Below are 23,843 nucleotides of genomic sequence, written 5' to 3'. Positions count from 1 at the left end.
GCATGCGAGAACTTAAATCAAAGCACAAGGAAGCGGCTCTCGGCGAATGGAGCGACCTTGCAGAGAGCTGTCAAAATTGGGGGACAAGCCCTGGACACGCAAAACCTGCTGGAAAAAATCCACCAGGGCTGGTGTGCAGGCTCCTCGGGCTGGTGTGTGCTTCCTTGGCATGGGCTTGGATGCTCTGATGTCTGCAGGGAAGAGGACATGGACAGGGGTGGCTGCTCATGGGCTGGATAACCAACATGAGGACAAGCTGCTGGTTTTCCCCCAGAGCAGCAAGGAGAGCTGATGTACTTGGGGAGCCTAAATAAATGACCCAGAGTACATGGGGGATAAGGAGACCAGAGCTGCACACAGCCTGGAGATGCACCATGTCCTCCAGATTCCAGCTGTGGCCATGCAAGAAGACCTCAGCCTTTGGACCACGCATGCAGCCCAGAGCAGAGATCCTCCTTGACCAGCCCGTGTCCTGCCAACCCTCCCAGCTCGCCCATGACGATGACGTGGGCAGAAAGCTGTTTCCAGCAGCCCACGTCTCCCCCCTGTGTCCCCGCAGGCAGGGCCACCTTAGCGCGCAGGTGCCTGCCGCTGACCTCGGTGCCGGGTCGCAGCGCCGTGCTGCAGACACCATAAATCTGCAAAGGTTTTCTGCAGTCAAACTCCACCTCTGCAGACCGCGGGGCACATGTTCCCATGCTGGGAAATCTGACCCCTCGGTAGCCTGAGAGACAGGAGAAGCCTGGGTTTGGTGTTTTGAATAAGTGGCTTTTTATCTGAAATCCCTTTGGGAGCATGAGCTCAGTAACCAATGAAATTATATCTGTTGTTTCAAGCAGTGAAGAAAACTTGGCCTGATGTTTATTGAGATTTATGGCTTCCCTTGAGCTTAATTGTCTTTGGGAGCCCTGGATCTTTTTAACGGTTCAGCTAAGTGGTACTAAGAAGGATGGTAATGGTTTGAGCAGTCTGCCCCCTTAGCATATCTCTTTCTCTCACACAATTTGCTGATATTTGGGAAATATAGCTGATGCACTCCCCTCCTGAGGTCACAGTTATTCACTGGTGTGAAACTTCAAGAGACAAAACCAGGTGTGAAAAGCTCCCAGCGAGTGTTTCCTTGGTGAGGCGATGACGTCCGCCCGTCAGGGCCATGCACTGGGGACAGGGGGAGGAGGACACCTCGGGGCTCTCACTGGAGAGGGTCCACAGGACCCCTGCAAAGGTGCTGCAGGCCACTCTGTGCTTCGTGGTGCTCTCCTGGAGCCTGTGCTTTGTCCTCCTGCCTGGTGGGCTCTCATTTTTGCTTCTCTGCTGTGGGCTCCTGGTTCTGCGCGGCTCCAGCCGCCCAGCACAGCCCAGCATCGCTCACTGGGGTGGGCACTGGGATCAACTTAGGAACTTTCGGATCAACTTTGGGGCTTAATAAGGAGGACACCACGTCCTTCATCTCCTTCCACTGCTCTGAACTGGGAAGGGACCAGCTGCTCACCTGGAACTCACCCCGACAAGCAGCTCGGTGTCCCTGGTGGTCCTCGGACACGGCGCTTGGGAGGGAAGCATCGCCCTTCGCACGTAATTATTCCCTGACCCTGGAGCCTTTCCCTTTCTTATCGGTGGTGACCCTTGGGGTCTCTTATCTCCCCCCAGCCTCCTAAGGAAGCCGTCGACCTGTCATCATGGGCAATGACCTTAACCTCCCCCCTCACCTCCGGGAGTTGCCCTGCTCGCTCGGCTGGGTGCGCAGCGGGGCCGTGGCAGAGGTGCCCGCTGCCCGGAGCTGGGTAATTACCGCACCCGTTATGGTTCAGCGGGCACCTTCATTAACGAACCTCAGGTTTCAGAGGTGCCTAACTCGGCCCCTGGAAACCACAGCTGGCTGTAACTCTGCGGCTTGTCTGGGCTTTCAGCTCATCTCCGGCCGCCTAAGCGGTTTACAGGACGGACAGTAAACAAGGTCTGTTTTGTTGGGGTTTTGCGTGCTTTGAGGAAAAGAAAGCAAACACGCGCTCAGCGGGCTAATCTCCTGGATGCAGAGCTGGAGGCTGACGGCTCCTTCTCGTGTTATGCTGCCGGGGTTTTTATCTCTAACATGGCCCAAATAATGAATGGGAGGAGTCCTCCCGTGCACGCGCAGCCCTGGCTCATGGCACCGGGCAGGGAGCCCTCGCGCTGGGGTGGCTTCTCCAAGCAGCACTGAGCTGGGTGCACGGACGTCTCAGGCTGTGCTCCCCCTGCTAATAACTTTTGGAGCTACTGGCCAGTTCCAGCCTCATGGGGATAAAGCCTTTAAAGATGTTATTTTGTGACATTTTCCATGCACATGTGTTTTTTTCAAGTGTCCCAGCAACAGGATCCATCCCAGGGCCAGCTCAGCATAGATGCTGCTGCCTGGTAGCTCCCACCTTGCATCTAGGTGAATAAATTAACCCACAGCCCCATTACCTCTGGGGACTTGAACATTTTACCTAGCCCAAGCCTGGCTTGCAGGAGGAGCAGCCACCCGAGGGAAGGATGGAGTTAAATTCCACAGAGGGGTAAGGAGAGGAGATGGGGTAAGGCGATGAGCTGGGGCATCAAAGGGAGTGGGCAGACAGCCTCCAACTATAACCAGCCCCACCCGTCAATAAAGCATCCCCTCTAACAACCCACGGCCCTCCAGAGCAAGTGAACGCAAGCCTTTGTGGGGGAGCTGTGGGGCACGCAGCCCAAAGGGAGGCTGGGCTGTAGGGGGATTTGGGGGGGCAGGCTGCCAGGCTGTGGTGTGCCCCCCAGACCCTGCTTGGAGCCCTCCTTCGGTGCTGGGGCAGGGGCTCGTGGTGTTTTGGGGAGGCTGGATCATTGTTCTGGGGTCTTGAGGTCAGTGGGGATTGTGCTGCTAAAGGGAAAGATGCCCCAGCCTCGGAACCAGAGCGCCCTTTTCCCACATCCACCTCCCAGCGAGGTGCTGGGAATGGGATGGGCTCGGCCATCCGAGGGAACAGCTTTGGGGCTCGCACTCACCGTGGCATCAGGCCCTGGGAGCCAGCCCCGCTGGGCATCCCTCCTGCTGCATCCCCAGCGCGGAGCCGAAGGCCACCTATGCATCTCCCAGGTGTTTTCCCACCCTGGGGAACTGCAGAGGAGGTGGCAGCTTTGGCTGCAGGTTGTTGCCGAACCCGCTCGTGGATTGCTAATGATGTTTGTGAAAACCCTGAATGAAGACCACACACGGGAGGCTCAGGCGAGCGAGGTATCTTAGACCTTGAGGGTACGAGGCAAAAAATGCTTTTGCGCCTGACTCACCCGCTCCGTGCTAACTCTGACTCATAATTACTGATTTCGATGCAGACAAAAGATTTATCTGCATTCAAACACATGGAAAAGGCTAATGTAACCTGCTAACCAAGAGGGGAGGTGCTGCTGCTGAGGCACGCGGCGCGCACGACAGGCTGGCACCGGCTTCGTGGTCCTCGCGTGTGGGGCTGGGATGAGCCCCGAGGACGGGGAGGTTCTGGTCACCCCCATCCCTGCACAGAACTGGCCATGCTGGAGCGAAATGTCCTTGCACAGGGTGACTTTTGCAACAATAGCCTCTTTTTTTTGCAGCTTGCTGGCTGGGTCCCAACTCTTCTTATTCCCCTCAGCACTGGGAACACGCCGCTGTCCCCAGGGATGCCTCTGTCCCCTTCTTCCCCGGACACTGACACCAGAAGGCAGCTCCGGAGATGAAGATGTCTTGTGAGCGGGACCTGAAAGCGTGTTTGCACAGTGCCTCCCCTGCCAGCACAATAGGTGCTACACAGCGGGCCAGCCATGCAAAGCCAACAAGAAAAGCCTGCCGAAGAAAGGCTCCGCAGCTACAATACCCATTAGCAGGGCGGATTAAGCCCGTAGCACTGCCTGGGCTTTGTACCGGGGCAGCCCAGGGCTACAAGCACACAGCGTGGTGGCAGGAGCCTACAAAAGCCCGGCTTGTGCACAAGATCCCCCTGCCAGCCGTGCTCACCGTGCCCGTGCAGCCTTTAATCCCCATCCATCCCGGGACCGTGCCGCCTCCTGCCCTGCCCGCGCCCTCTCCGGGTGCCCTGCCCGTGCCACCTTGCCCCCCTGCTGCTCGGCCCTGCTGGATGCTAAGTGGAAATTTCCCCCCCGTGCCAAGTGTTAAATACTTATCAAGCTAATAGAGCGTCTTCGCGGAGGTGCGTACATGAGACAACATGTTACCATAATTAACAAGCAGCTGGAGTTGGCACCGCTCTGCGCCGCAGCTGCTCTCGGCAGCTTCCAGCTCCTTTCCCAGGGCTGTGGCTCTGCCTCCCCCCGTGATAGCGGGGGCATGCCGGGGGTCCCATCTCCTCAGAGGGGATGGTGGTGGTGGTGGTTTCCTGCGACTCCTGGGGGCCTGGGGACTGTTTCTGAACTCTAAAAGGAGTCTTGGATGTGTGGGTCTGTTCTGAGCAGGCAAACCATTATCCGGGGGTGAGGAGCCACTCTGGGAAGTTTTGGGGTGCGTTGGGTTGAGGGGTTTAGGGAAACCCAGTGCTGGAGGGCGGTGAGATACCAGGAGCAGAGCCTTGTCCGTGTCCCACCGATGTGGCCACGGCAGCTCCCTTGGGTACCTGCTGCTGTCACATTAGTGCAAGGGCTGCAGGGTTGGTCCTGGGGCAGAGCTGTCCCAGTGCCACCAGGATCTGCGTGATGGGCACCAGGGACTGTCCCTTCTGGTGGCACCAACGCTGGAAAGAGCTTGGGAGAAAAAGAGAGGAGAGGTGCTGGGTTTGCAAGCCCAGCTTCAGGGAGGAAGGTTTCAGGGTGGGCTTGGGACGGGGGAACAATTTGCAGAGTTTGTCTGGTCAGCTGTACCTGCACAGCGCCCACCCCCTCTTATCTGGACGACGAAGATTAGTTCGCTCATCCATCTCAACCCTAAGCAGAGCTGCTGCACAAAACCTTCCCATCCTTCCTAATTGCCTTGAGCTCCCTAACTTCCCAGCCCCAGAGAAGACGTCTCAGCAGTAGATGTTTGTATCATGACCTACATTGCTATTGGGTTTTAAATATAATTTTTTATTTTTTTTTACTGTGCTATACACTAGCTTTCCACATGCAAATTGCTCTGAGTGAACCATTTATCTGGAAAATAAAGGTTATGTTCTCAAAAGGCATTTAGTTCCCTTTCTGAATGATTGAGCGAGTTCTCCACTGAGAAAACAAAGGTCTTTAACACCGTCCAAACCAATGACAGGGAAAAAGGTTCAGGTAAAACCCCTCCATTTATTTAATAGCTCCCCCTTCCTCATTCATATTTACAAGATAAAAGGGGCTCCATCAACCCATTAGAGTTGAAATACGTGTCCTGTCTTCAAGGAAAGCAAATCCCATCTGGCATCCCTGGAGGAATATAACCTTAACTTCAGCTTAATGCCACATTAGGGTATCTCACAGATTCCGCCTGAGATTTACCTGCCTCAGAGGGAGATTTATTTTGGAAGCAAACAGGCTGATGGGACAAACCGCCTTCCACGAGCACTTTTTGGCGAGGCGCACGGTTCCCACGCCGGGTCCCTCCTGCCTCTTGGGGCTGGGGGGTGTCCTGGGTGCCCCCTGCCACCAAACTGGGGACACGGGGCCGTGCTTTGAGGGGCTGCTGCTTCCCTGGCTGCTGGTGCAGGCAGCCTCAGGCTGGGGTGTGGAGGTGGGAACCTGCACGGGGCTCGCTTTGCCGACCTCGCAGCCGGCTCCCAGGGCGAGGGTGTTCCCGGCCGCCCCCGCGGCCACAGACCCCGTCTGAGCTCCGCGCCCGCAGCGATGGGGGGAGAGGTTTTTAAGGAAAGGCAGGGCCGGCGTCTGCCGAAAGCACCTCAGTGCTTCCATTTGCCTGGGAAATCAGAGGGTTTTCCGTGGTGAAGGTGATCGCTGCCGACACATCTCTGTATCCCCATCCCAGCACCGCCCGTTTCCCTCATCACCCTCCGATGCCTTAGCGCTGGTGGTGGCGGAGAGCAGGGAGAGGCTCTTTCTCCCTCTCATGTGTGCCATAACCTCGGGGACTCGGTGCTGCAGCAAAGATGGGCCTAAAAAAAAAAGCAGCAGGGGCTGGGGACCTGCCCGACTGGTGGTGGGACGGGTGGGTGTGGGTGTTCCCCCCCGTGGCTGCAGGCAGCTCGAGGAATGCGGGGACGGGGTTACTGCGCACACCGCACCTAGCATCCGTCATACCTGGGCGACTCCCTCCTGAAAAATACTGCTCATACGTGGGTCTCTGGGGCAGCAAAAAGAGCGATGGCTCGGGGTGGAAATCACAGCCTCGCTGGGGCTGCTGGAAGGCTCTGGAGGCTGCAGGTTTCATGGGGAGTGCGCGGTGCTCGCCTGTGGCTCAGCCAAACAAAGCGTGCTTCTGCACAGAGCTACCCGAAGGTGCTGTCTGGTAGCGCTTGGTTTATTGTTATTGCTGGTTTTACTGATATCGATAGCAATAGATGAAGGTTTCGTAATTATCGAATCGATCTCGGATCCTTTTAAAGGTGCAGGATTGCTTTCAAAGTCATGGGGCTAAAAGATGGGAAGGCCAGGGTCTTTCCTTCAGAGCTCGCTTCTACAGCAGAGGTAAAACCCGGGAGGTGGGTGAGACGGAGACACAAGCTGTGCCATGCGAGCCCCTGGGCACCGGCTGCTCCCCAGCTCCTGGCTCCCTCTTGCCAAGCCCCTGGGCTGCAGAAACCTCGGTGTGTGCTGGCAGAGCCTCCCCAGCAGCAGATGCCGGCAATACCCGCGAGCTCCTCGCCTCCCGCAGCACCGTGCCAAGTGCAGGTGGCTGGACGGGGGGACGCAGCCCCTCTCCTGGGGGAATCCTCCTCCTCTGGGGTGCAAATCCCTGCTGCAAAACCCAGCGGTGGGTTTCAGGTCAGGGCTGCTCGTTCTCAGGGCTGTAGGGCCCGGGGAAGGGCACGGCCGGCACGCTGCCGTGTGTTACCAAACTGCATATCATCAGGCTGTTGATGTACACGCTGTTCAGCCTGAGAACGAGAGGGCAAGTCAGCTGCAGGTGGGTGAAACCTATCTCCTCTCCACTGAACTGGCCTGCCTGACTGGTTTTTTATGATTATTTTTTATTCTGTCTCCAGTTAGGCAATACACTTGCCTGTTAGAAATATCGCCCTGGGCTGCCAGCTCAGCGAAGGAGAAAAGCGGGTGTGTGTTACCGAGGGAGGATGGGGGTCACCTCCCTCCTTGGGGGGGCTCCTCTCTCCTTCCCCTGCCCTCCCTGGGCTGCTGCATCCACCCCTCCCCTCGCTTGGGCTGCTCTCTGCTGCTTGGGGGGGTCCTCGGAGCTGAGCATCCTCATGGAGGGGGGGATGTCCTTGGGGGTAGCCCCCAAATGCCCCCTCCCCAGCTCTGGGGAGACGGCTGGAGCAGGTCGCTGGACTGGGGTGGGTGAATTTCAGCCCAGCCAGCAGTTTGGGATCATTAACCATCAAGGTGCCCCTGGGAAGAAGCAAAAGGTATTTGGGAAAATTTGCTAACAGACTCTAATGACTTAATAATCCCTGCCGGAGAGAGCGCGGCAGGTTATGTGAATGTCAAGTTTGTTTGCTTTGCCGAGAGCCGGCTGCTGTTAGGTAATCGGAGGGTGTGACCTCCTTCATGGGGAGAAGGCAAGGAAAAAAAGGAAAGCACGCGCCCGCCGCTGCGCCGGGATGAGAGCGAACACCGGCACGGTGATGGGGATGTCTGGGAGCCCCGGCAGCCCCAGCTGGGGAGCGCAAAGCCCGGAGGTTTTGCCCAATTTTGGTCCATTCAGAGGGCATGAGCAGCATGGGCAGGGATGGGTGAGGGGCTGGGGATGCTCCCAGGGCTCGGGATTGCCACGAGCAGCACGAGGACTGATGTTTGGGAGGGCATTTCTACTGTGCTGACGTGTGGTGCCCGGGCAGTGAATGCACATCCCTGACTGAGCTGTAGCAGCCAAGCCTCCCTCTTGGCCTGCCCAGGTGGGAAAGCTGTCCCTTTTTGGGGATGCCATTGGGAAGGTCTCAGCTTCACCTGGCTGGGTGCTGAGGGCTGGGATTTGCTGCCTGTTGGGGGCTTTCCTTGCTGGTGAAGCAAATTCAGGCCTGCTAAGTTTTGGCACGACTTCACGTACTTATTATTTGACATGTCCCACAGCACCCTAATGGCCCAACCCACTCCTGTTGGTGTTGGACATCTCTCTCGGGAAGCCAAAAGAAGGCAGGTGGGTGCCGGCCCCCTCCCCATGGCTCAGCCCAGCATCGGGGGGAGCGCAGACCCCCAACCCCAGGAGCTCAGGGGCTGGTGCTCTGGGGAGGGGACCAGGCTGCATTTTTGCATCCCCAGTGCCGCTCCTCAAGCCCCGGCTCGCCCCGCCACCGCCGCTGTTTGCACAGGCAAGGCCTTGGCAGACGTAGCTCTAGGCCAAGTCGCGGGGCGGCCGGGGAGGCGCAGCCGCAGCCTGGCTCCAGACCCCGCTGCGGGAGGTCCGGGTGGCGGGCGCGTGGGCGCTGAAGGCATCGCGTGCCAGCCACGGCTCTGCCCCGGGGGCCTTCCTCGGCACCTGTGGCCACTTTGAACCCCAGCCGCAGCCCGGTGCTGCCAGCGGTGCGGGCAGAAAACGTGGGAGAGCTGGGGCTCGGCGGGCTTACGCCCCTTTTTTACGACCGTTCCTCGGAATTTGGGGGGGGCAGGCAGCATCTCGCAGCAGATGCACGTCCTGGTGAATAGGGGCGTGCCGGGATCCTCCTAGGAAACACGGCTGCGTTGCGAATCTCTTCTACCATCTTCGACTGTTTTCCACGCTCCTGCCTTCTGTCTGCTTTCCCAGGGCTGCGTGGAGCCTGTTACCTTGCTTTGGGAGGTTTGGGGAGGATGGCACCAGGCAGGGGGCTCCCCAGGGAGCAGGGCACCCCCGCACAGCACCCAGCTTTCCTGCTGGGGAGCCCTGGATGCACCGCGACTGCGAGAGAGTGCAGGCAGCTCCAGGAGAGAATGAAACTTGCTTCTGCAAAAAAAAAGAAAGAGAAAAACAGACAGACACAAAAAGGGAAAAAGGAAAAGGCTTCTGAGGCTTAGAGCTGGATATTTATACACTTGACATAAAGGATATTTCTGCATTGAAGTAATAAGCGTGACTCAGTAAACCAATGGGGAAAGGGTGTTCCCTTTGCAGCAAAACCTCAAAAGATCAAAGAACTTCTTGAGCGGTTTAACATTTTGAATGTTAAATGAATTGGTTTCCCCTCCCTCTCCCCCTCACTCCCCTGCCTGAAAGTTTTGAAAAATAAATGGTTTGATTTCGGCTGGGAAGGGAGCATTTTGGGAGCTCGGGGGAAGCACAGTGCTGGCTGGTTTGAAATGCCACGGTCACGAGTGCTCGGGGGACATCAGCCTGCTGGGGACAGGGACACAACCTCTGGCTGGTTTATGGAAACTGGCTTTTTTCTCACTTTCCAGACCTGCTCCTGCTCCAGTGTCTGTCCCACCCACCCTTCCTGAGTAGCTGCCAAGGTAATGCTGAACAGGACGGTCCCGATGTGGCCCTGCTGCTTGCAGGTAACACAGACTTGCAAGTGGTACCACCAGGGAATGTTATCCTTAAGCTCAGCTTCGAGCAGATTTAGGAGGGCTCGTGGTGTGGTGGCCATTTCCCTTTAATACACACGGCACAGGTCAGCTTTGGGAGCAGAAAAGTAGAGGAGCTTTCAAGAGAAGCCTCCAAGGCTGCTGGAGTTTCCACAAGGGCAAGGCATAAAACCCTTGTCCCAGCACACCAAGCTCTCGTGCCATGCTCACTGCTGGTGCTGGGCTTCAGGCAAAGCTGAGCATCACCATGTTTCTTCCTTGGGGAGAAGCAAATCCTGATATTTCTGTGCGTACACAAGCAATGAGATGCTGCCCCTGACCCCTGCCTGCAGCAAGCAGCCGGGGCTGGCGAGCCGGGCATGTATTCGCCGGGGAGGGATGGAGCCTTGTCAGAGGCCCTCGGACACATGTGCATTTCTGGGATCGATAGGCTGGAGTAATATATTGCACCAAGATAACAAATCACTTAGCTTATTGGGTCTTAATTAAGCCTCTTTTATCTCCATGACAGCCACACACCTGGGCTATCGCCTGGGCGAGCTGCGGCCAAGCGGCGGGGATGCCGCGCTGGAGCCCGGCGATTGATGAGCCTCCGCTGGGTGGAATTGCTTCATTGTGCTCGCAGCACTTGGAGCCATCCATCTCCTGCCTCCCTGCGCCCATCCCATGCCAGGACCACCAGCTGCTGCCCCTTCCTCCTGGCGCCACGCAGGCAGGGGCAGGGGACAGGGGCAGGGGACCCCTGGTGACATTCCCCTGGGCTCAGGTCACCGAGCTCAGGGAAAGCTGCCCCGTTAGCCCCCCCCGGGTAATAGATACAGTTGTTCTAGTCCCTGACAGCGCGAAATGAAGACCTACATCACCATAATATATTGTCAGGCTGCGAGCACGCTGCGGCCCCTGAGATGAATGAATGCAATATCTCCGCGTGCGAGGGGGAAGGACGGGGGCTTCACCGTGCCGCTGGCCTCTGGGCGAAGAGGGAGAGCTGTGTGCATTTTTTATTGGTGATGCCGAGGTTGAGGGTGTCCCATCCCCACGGAGCCGGTGACAGAGCCAGCCTGTGGAGGGGAGCACTTAACAAAAGGCCGAAATGCCCCAGCGGTGAGTTCATCCAGCAGTGAAGTAATCTTGCCCCTGCCTCGCTGGCAATTTATGGCTCTGGGGCAAGTGCCTGGTGCAGCTCCTCTAAGCCTGGAGCGGAGGGAAATCTTCCAAACCGGGGGAGGTCTATGTGACTTGAAGCACACGTACATGACAATAGGGATCTGAAGCACGTCTTGCATTTCGTTTTTTGAAAGTAGGACAGTTTTCGCTCTGAAGTACGACTGCTGGTGTACTGGCTGGGAGTGAAATAATGAGAGCTGGGAGTTGCGGGTGACTTACAGCCCAGCAGACGAGTCCTGCAGGACTCCTCTGTTTCTCCAGCAGTCACCCTGCTTTAGGTTGATGCTTAAATCCCGTTCCATCACGGGCTGCTGCTGGGGCTCTGCCTTCCACGGCAGGCACAGCGGAGCAAGAGGGCGAAGAGGTTTCCAATCATTTCTGCACCAGAAATGATTGGAAACTGGGCTTGTTTTGTGACCACAGGCAAAGATTGCTTGGATTTCCTCCCTTTGCCTGCCTATGGCATGGCAATGGCCATATCCAGCCTCTCCTGATGGCTTTGGATTCCTGCAGGAGCAGTTCCGAGGTGCTGGGCTGGGGTGCCGTGCAGCAGGGCAGACATCGCACGAATGCAAATATTCATTCCAAACAATAAGATAAGGTCCTGGGCTGGAAGACAAGCAGCCGGCAGTTCGTTGTGGCATTAAACAAAGTCCAAAGTACTCACATCACACAAAATCCAACCAAAGGGCAACACCCTTCTGCTGCTCCTGAATTGTCAGGGCTATTTACGGGATTTTCGGATGCACGTGAGACAGATGATGCAGGAACTGCCAATCCCCATGAGCTGTTGATAAAACCTTCCTCTCCAGACTAGCTCAGCAGGGGCAGATGGCATTTTTAGAGTCATTCCCAAGTGGGCTGCCATGAGATGGACCTGTTCTCGATTGCTCGTGACCCTTCTCATCAGGTAGGCTAGGATTCGTGGCAGGTTTTGGGGTTAGATGTGTTCAGCCTTTGCCTTCCCCTCGCCAAACCCTTCAGCCAAAGCCTGCCTATGGAGCTGCTCAGTGCTTTGGGGTGTTGGGGTGGCAGCATGTGATGGGCATGGAAAAAAACAACATGGTTAACATTTTGGGGCCAAAACACTCACTTTCTGACCAGGGAGTGCCAACCCAAGCAACCATCATGTCACGGCACGGATGCCTGCTCCTCATTAAACACTTCCCATCCTTTTTGCCATTAAAAGCCCGGGATCAGTGAGTGTTATCACACCGCACAGGTGGCCACGCGTGATTTTTGCATCTCCTTCCCTTTGCTCCCGAGCCCTCCAAGCACACACGCTGCCGAGGGACGTGGCTCTGCTCTTTTCCTTGCCCGTTGTTGTTGCTCGGAGGTTTTTCCCCGAAAGGTTAGGCCTTTCCTCGCGCTGGTGCTCGCAGCCCGTCTCCGTCGGTGATATACGATGCCCTTGTAATCTCCGGTGACATAAATTCTGCTCCTGTTTGTCTCCCCGTGTCATATCCTTCTTGTGCCGTGCCTGTTATTGTGTCTAGCTTGGCGGCCGCGTTTCAGCATTTTCCGTTGTTTGTCTCCTTCACCTGAGGATGTCCATTATGGGATGTAACAGCTTTAATGGCTTATAAATGGGAGGCCGGAGTTTTTATGCTTCGGGGAGTACCGCTCACGGCAGCCACCATTCAAGAGTGGCAATTGCCACTGCTTAGTACCTCGACCGGCTTCTTCCCTCCTCATTTTAAGCCCAGGGACAAATAGCTCATGGAAAGCTTCCACCCCTTGCCTGAGGTCCAGTTTGTACCTGCAGGCATCCTCGGCTGGTGGCTGGGGATTGTCCCCGTCCCCTCCAGGGCTGGCCCAGAGCTGGGGATGCTCAGCCTCCCTGTCCTCCCAGGCTGTCCCCAAATGGTGCCCAGCACCCCGGGGTGCCCAGGCAGCCAGAGCCAGGGCTCAGCACCTGGGAGCAGTTTTTCGCCCTCCCCTCATCAGCACCTCTTGGCGAGCAAAGCGCCGTGCAACCAGGATCTAATTAGGCAGGCTAATCTGAAGGAGGTACTACATCTCCATGGAAAACGGCTTCAGTTTGGCTTCCCTGAATAATAAACAAAGCACTTGGGCAGATGATAGGGCATTTAAGTGTTTACTCTTCAGAGCATTAAGTGCTAAATTTGTTTTTAGCTCTCTTATGAAAAGCCCTTGCAGAGTAGAGCGCACAAGGGTCTGTCGTACCTCCAGCTTTCCTGCGAGCCTCCTGCGCCCCGCGGGGAGACGGCAGGGACAGCAAGAAGCACACCATCAGCATCAAAAGGGAGCACCGAGGTTTAATCTGCCCGTGAGGGGCAGGGGATAACCCAGAGCCATCCCATGGGGATGCTGTGTGGGCAGAGTGGTGCTGGGGAGGGAGCAGCTGCTTCCCAAACCCGGCTCCCAGTGGCCGTGCCACTGCTGCCTTCGGTTAGTCCAGCCTGCGACAGGCATTAACTTATTTTTTCTTCTCAATTCTGTCAATATGGTGGTGCAACAAACTCCCTAAATGGAAAATACAGGGGAAAAAACCTCCAGGTGAGCCGGAGCACGGTGCTCATCACTCCTGTGCCCTCCACCTTGCTGTGCTGTGGCGGTTTCTGTGGCTGGTGCTCAGGTCTGTGCCGCAGGACCTGAGCTGGATTTGGCTCCCAAGGTATAGGAAAAAGGGAGAAAAAAAAAAAAAAGAAAAAAAATCTGCCCAATTAAGAGAAGGGGGAGCAATTAAGAGAGGGTCTTGGCACCCCGTGTGAGCCCAAGGGTGGGACGTGCTGCTCCCATCTGGCCTCCGCTGCCTGCTTGGCCCCAGGACCAGGGAGGGCTGCAGCGGGAGCGGGGCTGAGCTTGGAGCTTGCTGCCACCGCCATGGAAATGGAGCACAAAACCAAGAGAGCAACTTTCCATTTCTAAAGCCCTAAGCAGCTTGCACCCCACCACGCCAGGACAAAGGGAGAATTAGCAGCCAGCAAAGAGGAAAAACAACACAAAGCCACATCGCCCCGTCGAGAAGCCAAAAAGCCTTTTTCCTCCCGAGGGTGAGGGTGCAGCTGAGAGGAGCGCTGGGCACGGCGTGGAGCCTGGCGTGCTGCAGCTTTGCAGCTCTTTGCATTCGTCTGCGTGTGCCTGAGCTGAGCTCTCCTTGCTGCTGCTTCGGCTGGGATTTTTAAAGCGATTTTGACACATCAAAACCGATGCAGAATGACTCAGAAGTTTTCAGGCCGAGCTTTCTCCCTCAGAAAGGGGAAGGAGGGGGGGTGCACACGCATCTAGCAGCAGCAGCCTCCCTGAAATCGGCCTTTTTCAAGGAGAATATTACGGTTCGGGCAAATTTGGGATGTGTCTGAACACGCTTCCCGTCCGCATCATGGATTCAATTACAACGCAACACTTTGCAGATTTCTGTTAAATTTTAACTCGTTTCACATGGGCTGCATGAACTTTGCCTGACATTTGAAAGCAGGCAACTTGTGTCATCAGGTTACACTCACACTTATCTCTGCAAACATATCCTTGTACCCGAACCGGCACCCGCACACCCGCCTTTGCTGTGGATGGCATTAATCGAACCTGAAATGTGCTTTCCTCGGGCGCTGGGCTCCCTCCTGCTCTCGGAGCAGTGTGTGTGACCCTTTCCCCGGCTCGACAAACGCAGGCACAGCAGAGGTGGTGGCCAGGAGCGTCGGCATGCACAGGGCAGCCGGAGTCAAAGAGCAGAGGGGACGGGGACAAGGGCAGTGGGTGATGCTGAGCAAGTCTCGGTGTGGATTTTTGGTGAAGGGAAATGCTGGTGCCATGAGGATGGAAAGGTTTTGAGGTGGTCCTATCCATCCCTGGCCTCTAAGTTGCAGGGATGCATCTGCAGAGAAGACTTGGGGATGCTGCTGGTGGCCCAGACCCTATCTCCTGGGGGATTTTGCACGTCCACAATACCTGGGGTGGACAGGACCCCTCTCCTGTCCCCAAACCTGTTGCAGGGACAGCGTGGCCGGGTGACTTGCAGGACCAGCTGTGTGCTGGCTGGCTGGGGCAGCCGTGCCCTGCTCTCCTCCATTGCATTGAGCCGTGGAAACCCAGCTCTGAATGTCTGCTTTAAGCCACAGGTCCTTGCGATGGCTAAAAAATCAGGTGTGATCAAAGCCCAGCTTCTCTCCTGCTGTCGGGGGTCAGCAGGGGAAGGGGGAAATATTAAAATCCCGAGATCAGTCAGTGGCTGGTTCTGACTTCAGATGCAAGAAGTGACTGGCTCTGCTGATCAAAGGCCTCACCGCTGTTGTTTTAAAGGTGACATTAACATTTAAGGAGCTTTTGAAAGTCCTGGCTTGCAATAAAAAGCCAGACACCCAGTCACAGAGCAGCTCAAACGCAAGTTTAATGATAATGAAACAGCCTTTTGTTCTCCAACTCAAAGAAGAACCACAAACCTATTTATAGTGTTTATAATAAAGACCGTGAAACCTTTTGCACATAATCCAGCAAACCGATACCTGCGAGCCTCGGTGTTACCCAATGATCCCCAGAGTGTGCAGAACAGGCTTTTTGTGCGTGCTTCTCCTCGTGGCTTGCAGGCACAGCTGCTGCTTGGCTTCCCAGTGAAGAATTCGACGGCGCCGTCAGCACCAGGTGGATGCCTCCCCATGGTTGCAAGCCCATGCTGAGTCCTGGCCTTGCCAAGGGTGTCCCTAGTCAGGGTGACACGGTGTGGCATGGCACGGCACAGCTTGGCATGGCACGGCACAGCTGGGCATGGCACAGGATCCATCCCAAAAGCTCTTCCAGCAGCGGCTGGGGGAAGCCGTGCACGCGGTGCTGGGGCTCGGCGCACACCACGAGCCTGGAGCTTCATTTATAAATAGCCTGGAAACGAGAGCTGGGTAGATCGGAGTCACCGCCGGGTAAGAAAATCCCCTGCTCCCTGCCCTGCTTCTGGCTGTATTGTCTCTTGCTGTGAAGTGGGGAGAGCCCAGGAGCCTGGAGTGCACGGTGAGGGAGCTCGGAGAAGGGTTTGCACTGTGGACTCAGCAGGAGATAGCGAGGACAGGCGTCCTGCATCATCTCCTCCAGCTCCTGCTGCCCACGGTGTCACCAAAACGTGAATTCCCTCCCCTGCCAGCACAGGCACAAGCTGGGATGAACATCTCCCCTTGCAGAGATGCTCACAGCCCCTGCATCTTGCTCCTGCCCAGCAAACAACACGGTGGCTGTGGTGTGGGAGCCTGAGCGGGGGGTGCAGGGCTCCCCTTTGCTTGCTGAGGGCACGGGTGGCCAAAGGAGCTAGCGATGGGAATGCACGCAGAGGGGGGAGGCAGGCAACGGGAGAGCTGGCGGGCTGGAAGTGACCCAGACCCGAGGAACAGATGCAACTCATAACGTTAATGAGTTTTTTTTTTTTTTCTTCCCTCCCCAAAGGCACTGCACTCCTGAGACCGGGGGGCTTTCTATCCCATGGCAACACCGAGCGGGGGAAAAATGGGCCTGGCTTTTATTTCAATTTTTTTTGTCCTTTACAGGAATCACAGGCAAACAAAAGCCCTGAACAGATTTATCATTTTTCTTTCTCCCCCACCCCCTCCTTTTCTTTCCTTTTATATTTTTTTAAAATAGGGTTAGAGCAAGATGGATGGTTCCCCAGGCCCGGGGAATGAGCAGATAGAGGCAACCCTGTCGTCTCTGGCATCCCATTAAGCCGAGCTCCGGGAGGAGGCCGCCGTAGGACTTATTAAATTTGCCCCCACCCGGACCCCAAACACCATCCCCGGCTCAGGGTGTCCCTGGCTCGGCCACCTGAGCCCCACCTCGCTGTCCTGCCCGGTGCCACCACCCGCACCCCTCAGCCCCCCGGGGCCCGATTCGTCCCTACAGCAGCACGGGAAGAGCCTCCTCCATCCCTCGGTGTCAGCCCGGGCCGATTCGTCACTGGCGGGTGACAAGGGCTTGTATGGCTCTGTCAGCCCGGGGGGCTCTGTCCTGGGGAGGGGGCAGCAGGGGGGGGCATGGCTGGCCCCCGACCTGCTCCTGACCCGGGGCTCCCTTGCCTGGCAAAATGGCAGAGGAGGAAAGGGAATAGAAAGGAAAAAAAAAAGGAAAAAATAAAGATAAAAGGATGGGATAAAAAAATAAAAGGAGTCCCAGCGGGTCCTGTGTTGTGGGGGCACTGCTCAGGCTCGGTGGTGGGTGGGCAGGGGGCACCCGGCTGCCCCCTCCCCGCTGCCCGCCCGCCGTGTTCGCACGGGTATTTCCACTTTAATACTTAACAAGGATTTAAAACCCTTCCGTAGTCGGAGTTTGTTGGCAGCGATAAATTTTGAATAGCTTATAAATTATGGAGGCAACGCCGTGTCTCTGTCTGGGAGAAGGGGCCGGACCCCTCTTGCTGCCACGGTGGTGTAAAGCCGGTGCAGCTGGCATCCCTGGGAGCCGGATCCAGCCCGCTGTGCCTGGGTACCCCATTGCTGTGACGATGGTGCCATATCACATAGCACAGCATGGCCACGATGGCTTCACCCCTCCCTATAATAATCCCCCGGGATACCAAAATCACAGGGCAGAATTACGGGTGGACAGGGAAGCGCACGTGGTCCCTCTCCGTGTCTGTCTGGATATGTGTGTAGGTACATACAGAGACAAATCCAGAGAGATAGATTGTGTGTGTACACACAGAGACACATGTAGAAAGATATATTGTATATGTACATATAGAGACAAATACAGAGGGATATATTGCATACGTACATATAGAGACAAATACAGAGGGCTATATATAGCCACGGGCACATGCACTCGTGTGCATGGGGAATACGCTCACCCTCGGGCAGAGATGGGTCGAATTGCCCATCTCCCATCCACAATCCCCCCTGTCCTGCTCCTTAACAAAGCCCAAACACCACGCGGGGAGCTGAAAATGGAGCCAAAATTCCCCTAGCGAGGAGCCCCGGCTCCATCCGGAGCACCTCACACCCTGCAGCCGCTTGCTCCGCTCTCCACTTCGGGGCCGGGAGGGGATCTTTGAGAACAAGCCTGGCTGAAAGAGGTGATTTCACCCAGTGAGAGAAACAGCGAGTGTTTCTGAATGCCACAGGGGTGTGTGCAATGTGTGCTCCCGACTTTTTCCCTGGCACCTTGTAGCAAGTCGGTAATTAGGTTACAGCACTGCTCGGGCTTTATTTCAGTGCACCGATGTCCAATAAATGGGTATGAAGTTCGTATGTGTGCCTGTAGTATATAAAGGGTATAGGAAAACGGCCAGATTTCACTACATTAATTCATAAAGCAGGTCATTCTTGTCTGGCCCTTTACCTCACTTGTTATTTCTATTTATTAGTAATATTGATGTTTCAGCCGGGGATCAGGACCCTATTGAGCCGGCTTTAATAACAGAAAAGATTTAGCAGGAGAGAGCCCTGTAATGAAGCAATAATCACAATGCTGAGCTCTCGTGTAGTGCAGCTCCCAAGCAGCATTATTATTTGTAATAATGTTTTATTTTGTATTTTGTTTCCGCAGCAAGCCCAGCATCTCCCGTTGCCCCGGATCGGCTGCACACAGGGCTCCGCTTGTTGGTAAGTCAGTAAAAAGCCTTGTCAGTGCTGTAAACCAAGTGTGTACACCCAAAGGAACAAATATTGTCTTTGGGGAGCAGTGGCAGTAGTGGGCCCATGGGTGCAGCTGGGTGCTGCCAAGCTCTGCCAGCTGCCATGCGCCTGGGGCTCGCTCCGCACATGGGTGCGTTTCCCACTCTGGTCCCATCGCTTCTTTTTTCCCCCCTGGCTTTCAAAGTGCTTTTATTTAACGCCATCTCCTACTGAAGCTGGAACACTTGATGGAGAAACTGGAGCGTCAGCGAAATGTTGGATAAATCAGGGAGATGGGTACAAGATGCTGGGCTCCTGTGGAGCCCCGAGGGCTGGCACCGCACCGGGGGTGCTGCCCGTGCCGCAGAGGTGTTTGGGCTGTGCTGGGGAACGATCACCCACTGTCAGTGCCAAAACCAGCCTTTCAATCAGAGCCACCTGGAGCTGTACAAAGCCTAGAACCACGTCTAAACCAGCTCCAGACTCACTGCCTGCCGAGGCACTGAGCACGAGCCAGTCCTCAGCTTGGGGAGATCCGATTTGAAGCCAAGGTATACTTCATGGGGGCTCGTCTGGCAAAAACCTCTGCAGCTATTGATCCTTGAGAAAAAGGGGTCAAGGGAAATAAAACTGTCCTGGTTATTGCCTTCCCATGTCCTCCACAGCGACGTGAGAAGAGCTGCACGGCATCTTTCCCAGTTGTAAAATCTGCTTTGTTTCCAAAAGCCTAGGACAAGTCTGGAGCAACTCCAACACCAAGGATAGTGCCAGGTGGGGAAAATCCGGAATCAAATACAACCTTAAAAAGGAACAGAAATATTACAAAAGAAGCAGGGAGTGCTGGTGAATCTCAGCGAGTGCTCCTGCCAGCCGCTCATGCAGGACCTTGTATGGATGCCGTTACCTCTGGATTTGTACTTTTGTAATTTCCTCAATTTCTTAAATTTTACTTAAGATGATAATATTTCCTAGAACACGGTGGCTGGATTAACTGCATTTCTGCGGTGTGCACGAAGGTGGTATCCAAAGCCTCTTGGAGCTGCATTAAGAACAGATGTGCCCAGACAGCCAAGAGAGGATGTTACCTGCGCTGCTTGGCACCCGCAGCGGTGGCATTGAAGCACCCAGGGCTCCACAGCACCGCTGGGGACTGATCCTGCACCTGATCCTGCAGGATTTTGGGAGAGGAATGGCAATGCATCTCTCTTGTCGAGCTGTGCAGTGTCAGCAGCCAGGGATCTGAAACCCCGGCCGCATCCTGGAGCCCCTGGTGCTGAGGAGGGGGGTGAAAATGGTCTGGGTGGGCATCGCCCTGCGAAAGCAAACCACAGCCCCACGGGGAACGACGCAGGGTGACAGTGGGATGTGACAGCAGGCACCACGCGAGCCAAGTGGGAATTTTCTGCTGGAGTTTTTTTTTTTTTCTGCAGGGAAATTCCAGCTAGCTGAAATCGGAGCTGGATCAGAGGAACCCCTGGACTGCAGAGGAGGAGGAGGAGGAGGAGAACTGTGCGGCTCATGCAGCGGGGCAGAGCCACATTTCATTCCTTGCAGCAGACCCGGCAGGATGGGACCTTCTACCTTGGGGCTACCCTGCTCTGAGCATGACTGTGGGGTTTCCTACCTCTTCACAAATAATTCAGAGAGGCCTCTGGTCTTTACCAACACAGAAGAGGAAAAGCAGCAGCAGTGCCCGCAGCCAGTCCCCAAGCAGTGCTATCCCCAAGCTAAGACAAGCAGGGCACCTCGCCATTGCCAAAGGGCAAACTGTTTGTGCCCTTCAGGTAGAGATGTTGATTTCCCTGGGATAATGCAAGGAAGACTTGGCAAAGTCATCTTGTTTGTGGGAACACCCCAGTGTGCCCTGACAGGCTCAGCAGGAGGAAAGCAGGGATATAGCCCAGAGCAGCTCTCCAAGTGTCCCTCAGCACGCTCAGCCTGATGGGGAGCCCATGGGTATCATGGCAGGAGCCTGGGCCATCCCTGCCCGTATTTGTACAACCATTTGTGCCACCAAATCCCCTCCACAGTGCCTGCAGGGGGGGTGCAGGGTTTGCCCCCCTCCTCGTGCTGCTGGCTGCTCGCTCTGCATCCTCGCCGCAGGGCACGGAAACCGCAGGGCCATGCGAGAGTGCGGCCAGGAGCATCCGGGCTGACCTACTTACAGCACGGGCCCTGGGACTTTCTGGGATTCATCCTCCTGGAAACACGAGGAAGAATTTTAGGGCAGCAGAACCCGCATGGGGTTGGGATGCTGTCCCAGCCTCTGCCCGGTCAGTGATGCCGGAATCGCTGTGACTGCTCTGAGCGCGCTCGCCGCCTCATATCGACGCACAGGCTCCATTAACAAACCAAATTGCCACTGATATGCTCCTCGTTATACCCCGGGCCTTACGCGTCGTTATTTCATCTCGAAGACAGCATTTGTTTTCCCTTCCCTGAATTCACGTCCCCAAAATCTCATTAGGACCTTGTCACTCGTTGCGATTTGGAGCAAATTGCAGCTTAATCCAAGCTGCCGGGGAAGCCGGCTGTCCTGCAGAAATCCCCTTAAAGTCTCCATGCAGGAAGGGTGAGGATAATAAAAAGACATCAAATTAGGAGGTGCCAGGGCTCATTTCAGAGGAGAGGATGGGCTTGTGGATACCGACAGGGCCATAATGCAAATCCCCCTCGGAGCACCCAAAGAATCAGCCTAAATGGATTAATGTGAGGACAGAGAAGAAATGACTTCAGTTGTTTCCCTAATTCAATTCCATTTATTTTTATACGGCATCTTCATACCAAGCGTCTCACAGCTGCTACACCCAGCAGAGGAATAATAAAGGAGCACCATTCTGGCAGAGCTGCTCACCAGTACAGGCATCTCAGCAGGAGGAAGGAACCCGAGTGCTGGCCTTGAGGATTTGATTTCCCAAATCATCAGGAAATCACATGCCTTTTTTTTTTTAAATTCTTTTTCCAATTCCAATATTACTAATTTCCCTAGGCTTTCCTCAAACCATCCCTGTAATATACTGAGGCTGATTCTAATCTCATGCTGCTTTTATGACACTGTAATTCTGATCTCACACTGGTTTTATACTGGTGCAGTTCCACTTATTTCAACTGAGTAAATTCCTGATTTATGTAAGTGTAAACGACAGCAGAAACAGGCCCACGGTTTTCCCTGGAGCAACGCCTGGCTCCCACCAGGGTGAGGAAGAGGAAGATCAGGCCCTTTGCAACACAAATGGTGCAGAAAACTGCCGTTAAATCACCCCCAGACCCTCACTTTCCAATACACTTTTGCTCTCTGCTAGAAAATGCACTTTATTATTGTCCAAGTTGGAAACCCACAGAGGAGCGAGGAGGAACAGGGGCCAGGGTGAGTTGCAGCCCTCCTCCTGCTCCATCCGGAGCAACATCTCCCTTCCTTGGGCCCACTTCTTTCTAGCAAGAGTCTGTTGCTTTGGGTTAAATTGAAGCGTGCACATCCTGTTTGCTTTAAAATATTCACAGATAATCCTGGGGAATGAAAACCCCAAAGATGGGAGTGTGATGGGGCTGCCTGCAGCACGGCCTTTCCCACCCACTAGGGAGCAAGGAAAGCCTGTCTCGGGGACGGATCACAAGAGGCTTCCTCCACAATGACAGCAACATAACACTAATTAATTTATTTTTTAAGGCTACAGACCAGGGAGCTGATCACTGCTTTGCCTGCAGTTTGGCTTTTTCAGAGGACGTGGCATTTCCTTGATTTATTCTCTGGGATGTGATGGGATGTGACTGGCACCTCACTGGTGCGAGCAGGTGTGGTGCCGGGAGTTAACTCCTGAGCTCCTCCTGCAGCACCTGATCCCCATTAGACATTAGAAAACCTTGAAAAGCAGCTTGCCTGCAGGCAGGAGGTGATGCTGGAGGGCCCCCAGGGCTGTGAGTGTTGAGGGGTGGGGGCTGTGCTCTCCAAGCCCCCTACAGACCCCACCAGGCAGGACCACGAGTGCTGCAGCCACCCGGAGCTGGGCTCCCCACTCAGGTAAGCCTCATCCTTCCTTAATTCTGCTAATGGAGGCAAAGCAGAGCTGCTGGAGCTAATGGTTGTGATGGTCACTGACTGGTGTGAGCAGATTTTCCCCTTTTGTTTGCCCTCAGAAAAGGTTGGGGTGGAGATGAAGGCAGGCTGGTGGCCAGCAGGGCTGGAGCACTTTGCCTTGGGCTAGTAGTGGCAGGAGGTCTTTGCTTGGGTGCTGAGGTCTCTCAGCCTGGCACTGGCTTCAGGGGAAGCACCAGCACCGTGGGCATCCTGCAGCAGCCTCATGGGGTCCCTGTGCCCTCCCCTGCCCCACAGGAGGAGGAGATTCCCCCACCCAACATCAGCAGAATAAAATATGGCCCGAGCAGTAATCTGATAGAGCTCAATGGCAATTTTGGGTGGAGGGAGAGGAGAGAATGAGGCATTGAAAAAAGAGGCATTGAAAGTACACTTCCTTTCAGTACATTGCTGGGAAGACCATTAGGAAAACCACTAGATTATTTTTCACATTCTTCAGTGCAAAACTACTGCATTTTATGACCACTATCAATAACAGCTATCATATTACTAATGCTACAGTTGCCACATATATAATATTTAAATCACATTTGTGGCTGACAGAGACCTATGGATATTCTCGATCCCAACAGGCTATTACAGTTCATATCATGTCTGTCATATAAATATTATGAATCATTTCCCACTATCTTTATGGGGGCTATACTGACATCGTCAAAAAGACTCTGGGTACTGCCAGATAGTGGCTGCATATTTATACACACCTTATGTATATGTATGGGAATGGAGGGAGATTTATACAACAATCAGTAATAAATGCCTATGATAAAGCATATTATCTTCACACTTCGTTTGCAAAGTGCTCTGTATGCAGGGATGGGGGAAAAGGCTAGAGAAGGCTGGAGTGAGTGTCTGGGTCACATCTCCAAGCTCTGGTGTGGGTTATTGGGATTATCTGTGATGAGGGTGGTGGTCAGGAGCTGAGGGATGGTCCTGGAGCTGCTCCTGCCTGGGCTAGCAGGGCAGGATGAGCCTCAGCTGGTGCCCAGCACCTGGTTGATGTACTGCTGGTCTGCATCAGGTTCAAATTTGGTGTATGTTGCATTTGTTGGATGGGTGATGCTCGATGTGCTCTCCCTGAGGAGCTGTAAGTCTGTGTTCATGTACTGTATTTCATCTTCCATCAGTTAATGCATTCTTGGGCTTCCTTGGTAGTTGGGCCCTGGTTGGGGTGAGGAGATGAAATGGGGATCTCCAGGTGTTGTAAGAGACAGAACCAGGCTTTCAATCTCGAGTCTTTTTGCAAAGTAGTGAGCATTTTATTAAGGCTTGCTCTGTATGCAGGGATGGACAAGACCAAATGCAGTGTTATGGCTCGGAAGTTAACAGGTCTCTAATAAGCATTTAATGTCCTGCTCTGAAGCACGGAAAGCACAGTGCGGTGTGTCTGACTGTGCAATGCTTTATTTTATCTGAGCAGCCTCCTAAAGGGGGGACAAACGCGGTGTCTGCCT

The 23,843-nt window shown here is 54.9% G+C and overlaps 1 long non-coding RNA gene across 1 annotated transcript; it reads left to right on the top strand.

The window, feature by feature from the left end:
- The first annotated feature begins 9,478 nt into the window (after positions 1–9,478).
- LOC113845484 (uncharacterized) lies at positions 9,479–21,890 on the top strand. The gene is made up of 3 exons (XR_003501075.3): positions 9,479–11,656; positions 18,229–18,284; positions 19,727–21,890. It is a non-coding gene; the product is annotated as an uncharacterized lncRNA (long non-coding RNA).
- Positions 21,891–23,843: the final 1,953 nt, after the last annotated feature.

This window comes from Anas platyrhynchos, chromosome 18 (genome assembly GCF_047663525.1).
Source record: "Anas platyrhynchos isolate ZD024472 breed Pekin duck chromosome 18, IASCAAS_PekinDuck_T2T, whole genome shotgun sequence".
Lineage (NCBI taxonomy): Eukaryota > Metazoa > Chordata > Aves > Anseriformes > Anatidae > Anas > Anas platyrhynchos.
This window is presented reverse-complemented; position numbering and strand designations above follow the sequence as displayed.